This window comes from Leptonychotes weddellii, chromosome 12 (assembly GCF_054177405.1).
Source record: "Leptonychotes weddellii isolate Sample4059 chromosome 12, ASM5417740v2, whole genome shotgun sequence".
Taxonomy (NCBI): Eukaryota; Metazoa; Chordata; class Mammalia; order Carnivora; family Phocidae; genus Leptonychotes; species Leptonychotes weddellii.
Window position 1 is genome coordinate 91284627 of NC_138380.1, and position 7367 is coordinate 91291993.

At 44.7% G+C, this 7367-nt stretch overlaps 1 pseudogene; it reads left to right on the forward strand.

Moving 5' to 3' along the window:
• Nucleotides 1–2115: 2115 nt before the first annotated feature.
• Nucleotides 2116–2245, forward strand: LOC115940610 (U4 spliceosomal RNA; annotated as a pseudogene).
• The last annotated feature ends 5122 nt before the right edge of the window (nucleotides 2246–7367 follow it).

The window sequence follows — 7367 nt, forward strand, 5'->3', positions numbered from 1 at the left end:
GACACTGAGTGAGATGGGTCTTTCACTCCCTGCTCTACGGGACAAGCAGTGTCCCAGATCAGGGCTGCGTGTTCAGGTAGGGTCCCAGAACAGAAATGCAGGAGAGCTGCTGCTGACCCACAGCTTTACGTCCATCGTAAGAGTGAGAACCGGGCACAGTCTTAACACTCATAGAATCTTTATGCAAATCAGGGTATGCTGAACAGATTTTAAGAAAGGCACACGAAGACATATATTTATAGAGCATGATGCCACAAAATGAAACACGAGACCAAATCTAAATCTCAAAGCACTGTTTATGTGAAATCATTACATTTGAATCCAGTTTGGGAAAACAACTGAAAACATTGGTACCGTGGCACGCTTTGCTTTTTCTTTCTTTTTTATTTTTACAAATTATTTTTTAAGTGAATCCAGAAAAGGTATCTTATAGATTATAGCATAAGCAGCCTCACATTTTCTAGTGAGAGTTGATTCTCGCTATTTACACGCACGCACACACACACCCCCTATTTACAGAGCTTTGTTTTCTACAGATGTAGCTAGTTAAGAATAAATTTCTGGGGGCGCCTGGGTGGCTCAGTAGGTTAAGCATCTGCCTTCAGCTCAGGTCATGATCCTGGAGTCCCTGGATCGAGTCCCGCATTGGGCTCCCTGCTCAGCGGGGAGTCTGCTTCTCCCTCTCCCTCTGCCCCTCCTCCCTGCTCATGATCTCACTCTCTCTCTCTGTCAAATAAATAAATAAAATCTTAAAAAAAAAAAAAAGAATAAATTTCTGGTGTCTTCCACACCTTCTTGGTTACAAAGGGCGCTTGGGCAGACACCGGAGGGAGTCAAATTCATCCACAAACGTTGGAGAAGCTGCAGTGAATGAAACAGATTACCAGAACTATAAATCAGAGAGACACCCCATCTTTGCTTCACCCACGTCCCAGATGCCTCAGAAGGACACCGTCCTGCGCATCGGGGACAAGAGGAACAGCCGCTCTCCAGCTCAGGCCGCTGCCACAGAGAAAGCCCTGGATGCTATTTGTTCAACGTCTGTTTGGAAACGTCTGTTTCCAAACGACTTCCCCATGCCGGACCCCTCAAATGTTTTCAGAATGTTTCCAGATCTTTGTCTTGGAATCATAACACTTTATTTATGTGAAAGAAACTCTATTAGAACAATTTGGACTGAAGCCAGAGTTAATCAAAGAGTCTGTCTAAATGATTTGCATTTCTAAACACCACGCATGCATTTTAATGCACTTAAATAAGAGAATAATCTCCCGGGCTACTTTCTGAGTTTGACATAATGCATGGCAGTTACTGCATTTAGAGGAGCCCACGATGAAACACACAGTTAAATGACAACATTTTTATGCACTGTGAGATCAATTCACTTGAAAACAGCTTTTTGTTTAATATTTAAAGGAACAGAAAGCCAAACATCTTTATATCATACCAGAGCCCATGTGGCAGAAACTCCTCCCGGCTCCATTTCAGGAAAGCGGGGCTTCTAGAAAACTACCTAGTTTGCTCATGGAGATAAGAGACTCCAGCAACTACAAGCGCCTCTCCCCTGACTTGGGTATTAGGGGCTCCGGAACAGATTCATAGTGACTTCTAGAAACGCTGTGATTCCAGGTTATGCGTTTAATGCACCACCATGCTCCTGCCAATGGCTTTTATCGTTATTCGATCTCCATTTGGATTCCTTCCACCTTTGCCTTGATTCCACATTGTCTCTGTATTTCTCTTAATTGCCTCGCGTGGAAATAAAGGAATGTAGGATGCCCGATTTGCTTTCCTTAGAATATAAACAGTAGCTTAGACAAGGTTTCTGGACTTGGCGACCCGGCCTGCACTTGGGCGGGAACAGATCCAAGCCGTTCCGAGGGTGAGCTCTGGGGAACACAGCCTGCAGCACGCGGGGAGTTTGCTCCTGACTCCTGGGAAGTCACAGGACATTGACTCCCCCGAGGTGGCCTGCCCAGCGTGCCAGAGGCAAAATTCACCTTCCGTGGCCCTGCTCCCAGGCTAGCCAGCTTGGTCACCTACGTGTCTTCTCAAATCTGTAACTGTTCTGAGGGCTCCAACAATTAACCTTTTCCTCTCTTAAAGAAGTGAGTAAGCTTTGCACAGTGACAGCATCATAGCCAATGAGGTTTATCCGAGTCGCGATTACTGCTAATTGAAAACTTAAAGAAGTGAGTAAAATCCTCTTCCAGAGAAAGTTACATTTGTTGGCATCTCACAAGGGCGATGTTCATCATTAAAATTTAATTAGTCAACAGTGTGGTTCCTTAGAGCCAACGAAGTCAACCATGGAAATGGGGGTGTAAATTGTCTACCCCCAGATCTGCATCCCCGACCCTGCTCTCCCAACCCCATGCTGGCCCCCTGGGCTGAGCTGCGGGCAGCCCACAGGCCTCCTCCCCCCTCCACCAAATCTCCATGCTTGTCTTGGGTCAGGAAGCTTGGCTCTTCACGGCATAAAGCCAGGTCTCCGATGTGCCGATTTAATTGCCTTTAATCGTGTCCCTTCAAGAGAGCAAAGTGGGAAGGCCCTGCCAAGTTGGCCTGTGGGCAGGACATGCTTTGCTTTTCTCCCGTTCTTTGCCAAGCTCTGACATGCCAGCAGGTGAAACGTGGACACAAGACGCCTGGCCCTACCCACCCTCCTCCTACTCCTTAGACAAAGGTTTTGATCCCCTAGCAAGAGCAGTGAGACCTGAGTTCTCCAGACCTGAGCCCTGGGCAAAAACATAGGGTCGCCTGCCTCCTCATACCCAATTACAACTCCCAGCCCCATCTAACACATTAGCACACGTTCTGTCTGTTCCACCATAAAAAAGTCTGAGAGTTGTTTCCCAGGTGAGGCTGCCCCCGAGCTCCCAGGGGATGAGTTACTTGTTATGGGTCCATACCTGCAAAAATGTAAACATGGAGACCAAGCACTCGGGAGATTTTATAGGAATTTCACAGATTAATGTTATGGGCACTGAATGATAAATCATTAGGGCTTACAGCATTTTGGTTTTTTTGGTTTTTTTCATTGTTTCTAGTGATAATAAAATAAAAATACAGGCACCTGGGTGTCTCAGTCGGTTAAGCATCTGACTCTTGGTTTTGGCTCAGGTCATGATCTCAGGGTCATGAGATCGAGCCCCATGACGGGCCCCATGCTCAGCGTGGAGTCTGCTTGAGATTCTCTCTCCTTCTCCCTCCTGCTCTCTCTCTCTCAAGTAAATAAGTAAAATCTTTCAAAAAAAATTAATAAATGAAAACAAACATTAAAATATCAAAAATAAATAACATTCTTTCTAGCGTCTCATCCTTATTCCATTTCAAACGTATGGATCCACCATCGGCTGAGGAGTAGAACAAGGGAACGGGGCCCATCACCACAGCGGTTGGAGAAGCCCCACGCGGGACTGCAGGCCTGCTGCTTTGCAGGCGGTTCTCACCTGCCTGGGCTCCGCAGGGAGAGCAGAAATGGCGCGATGCCTGGGGCCAGTCATCATACAGCGCCTTCCAAGGGGCCCTGCTCTAGTTTAAATTTATCAATGTGAAAAATCCACGTTGAACCTGTAGCATTTAATGAACCAATAACACCGTCCCACGCTGTTCTTACCACCATCAGAACAAACACTCTTCTGCACACATCACTGGCATTGACATGGCCTTTGTATATTTTCATGCAAAAATACACATTTTTGCAATGTTATCTCAAAAATACTCTGTGGCAGAGGTGTTACTTTTATCTCAAATGTACAAAAAGGAATGAGGGTCAACAGGCCTAAGTAATCTGTGGGGATGGCAAAGCCAAGACCAGAACCCATGATATTGGATGTAAAATTCCATGTGTTCCCCAAAGCCCCCGGGATGCCTCTCCATATGAGTATCCGTTGTGCAATTTGTCCATTTCGATGGGGAATGATGGGCATTTCAAACTCTACGTGTCCGGCACCATTCTGTCACACTTCCCCTAACCCCAATGACCCCTGCGGAATGCCCAGCAATCCCACCCATACCCATCCATCCACGCCCACCCCTGCCAACGCCCACCCATCCCCATCAACGGCCACCTCAACCGACCCTCACTCACCCCACCCACCCCACCCCCACCCCACCACCACTGTCACAACTGCTATCAGGAATGGTGTCACTGACTTCTCGTCTACTCATGCCCACACGTGGGAACCAAGCTTGCTTTCAATATCTCAGCAATATGGGTGGTTCTAATCCCCAAATCTCAGATATATCTCGAATACCTCTTTCTCTGCGTGACTGTAACCACTTATATCAGCCAGGCAAATAGAACCAGTAGTGTGTGTGTGTGTGTGTGTGTGTGTGTGTGGTGTGCGTGTGTGGAGAGAGAGAGAGAATTGGCTCGTGTGACTGTGGGGGCCAAGCCCACATTTGCAGGCAGAGCAGCAGGCTGCAGACCCGGAAAGAACCGATGTTGCAGCCTGAGTTTGGAGGCAGAGTCCCCCCTTGGAAGACCCCAACCTTTTCTCTGAAGTTCCCCACCTGATTGGATGAGACCCACCCACGTTATGGAGGGTCATGTGCTTTACTCAAAGTCCACTGATTGAAATGTTAATCTCTGAAATAGAAAACACCTTCCCAGAAACATCTGGAATAATGCCTGACCAAATACCTGGGTACCTTGGTCCAGCCAAGCTGACACCTGAAATTACCCATCACCCTGATCAGTGTATCCCAAACCGCTGTGGACTCTTGCCCAGGCCACAGGGTGACCCCACTTGTATCCTCTTACAAAACCTCCTTACTGAGGGACCTTTTAAGATACAAGCAGGACCCCAGGTTTTAAAAGTTCCTCGGCTCCCCATCGTTCTTGGAGTCTTCTCCCAGGCCTGCCTCAGCTGCCATCCCTCCTCATGGCTTTTGGGCTACCTGGTTTCAATCCTGTTCCTCTAGCCACTGGCCTTGGTGCTGAAACCAGCTTTTGCCTCCAACTCCCTGGTTTTCCCATGGCTGCCTCTAGTTTATCATTTAGCCTGAGCTCAGATGTCACCTGCTCAGAGAGGGTTCCATCTTTTCCACTTATACACACCTGTTAAACAAGTGAGTGACGGCACACGTTCCCACATTTGTCACCCCATCACCTGGAATGAGTCTGGATTCTCAGCAGATGGTGAGACGGCGGTACAAAACAGTTAAATTCTTCCCTCCTCTGGCCCTAACATTCTGAGGCCATACTTTTTCACTCGCACCTGGCAGAGTTATGGCAGGGCAGCCTGATGGCCAGGAGTGAGTTAGGTACCAAATGGGTACTTGAAATGTAGAAACCTATCAGTCAAAGTGTGCTAGGGGCATCTTTTGATTCCAGAAAATGAAAAGTTTATGAGCTTCATGTCTTAGAATCTTTAAAGACCTTAGGGTGTTTTTTGAATTATGGTTTTAAAAGAGCAGAAGCATTTTAACTCGCTGATTAAGTCAGGGATGTTGCAAATAGAACCACGTTACCTGTATCCTCCAAATTGATTAAAACACAAACTCAAACCTTATTTCAGTGACTCAAACTGTAGACTTTTAACTGCTTTTGCTTATTGAGTGAACTTGCCTTTGCCACAGGGTGTAGTGAACACTCCTGAGTCTTGAAGGGGGAATGACACCACAAAATAGAAGAAGTAAATCAAAAAAGACTTATTATGAGAAAAAAGTTTAACACCTGCTAAAAGAATAGCAGGAAAAATATGATACTTTAATGGAAAAAGGAGTCAGATGCTTTTTCTCTTCATGTATGGAGTTAGATCTATTAAACAACATCTATTTAATTTTCTCACTTGGACTGTGAAGCAAGACCATTTTCTCAACAATTCTGACACACTTCGCTCCATTCTTAAGGCTTGCAAAAATATTATTAACATCTTCCAAGTACAGAATTATGTGCAAATGAAAGGTATTATCAGGTTTTAGGCATTTGTCTTCTTTACAGGACTAAATATGGATGTGACATAAATCTCAAACCTTGGACTCTCAACTGACAACAAGTAAGCTGTGAGGATCAGGGAGGTCTCAAAAAATGGACATGCAGAGAGTCCCAGCTCTGCACTATAAGGCAAGGAAGAATCTGTTTCCAGGGCAGAGTTCCTCTGGCATTACCCAGGAAAAGGAATTACATTCATGTTGAATTATTGTAGGAACAATGTCCTGTAAGCCTCCCGGAGAAAGTCTGAAGACTTTCCTCTCCTTTGTCCTTTGTTTCTTTGCATTGCTTTTTGCATGCATTTGTGGAATGAATGCCCACAAAGTCCCAGGAATGTGCTTGATATGGGAAGTAAAGGTGAATAGGATGTGGTGTCTGCATGACAGACCACGGACTCAGTGGTCAGGCAGATGAGTAAACACTCAATGTAGACTTGCATGTGCTTTAGGTAATGGTAGACTAGGTGATTTGGATCAGTCGCTCTGATGAGGACTTTCAAAACTGGTGGCAAAAATATGTCTCAACAGTTTTAAAGAAAGCACTAGAATACTAATAAGTCACTTAAGACTAACTGCAGAAAAAGAGCAGCCCAGGATTCTTAGCCCCACATTGGGAGTTGGTTTTCCCTGTGCCATCGGGGAGTCTGGGAGGAAAAGCGTCTCATGGTGATTCCACAACTGTGAATGTCCAGGGAGAAAAGCGCGAATGGTTGAGGATCCACTGTGGAATGCCCCTGCAAACACCCTACCATCTGAACAGGAACCAAAAGGGACAAGTTCTCACAAGATGCTTTAAATGATCTCGCTTCCTGCAGTGACACCAGGTTGCCATTTTCAGGTACCTGGCAAAAGCAAAGCGAACTCTTTTGGAAAAAAAGATAGCATCCTCCTAGGCTTAAAATTATATGTTACAAATAATTTTTCAAATACACGATTTATGGAACACAGTTAAAAATAACCAGAAAGCTCAAATGAGATTCAAAGGAAACAAACGATAGAAAGGTACATATAGGAACTCCTAAATAAGAGTTATTAGCTAAAGATTTTAAAATAACCATTTTTTTATAGTTTTTAATGAGATCGAAGAATAGATTGAGAATTTTGGCAGAGAACTGGAAATGATATAAAAGCAGCAAATAAAATTTATGGAACTGATAAGAAAAATTGAAGACAGATTGAATGGGTTTAACAACAGATTAAATACACACAAAGAGAAAATCAGCAAACTACAACATTGGTCAAAAGAAAATATTCATGAAGAAGCATAGAAAGACAAAAGTTGGGAAAAATACATAAAAGGCAGTAAGAGAACTACAGAATTCCATGAGCAGAACTAAATAATTGGAATTCCAGGAGTAGAAGAAAGAATTGAATGAAAGCAATAAGAACTTTCTAGAACTGATGAACTATATTAAGTCAAAGTCTCA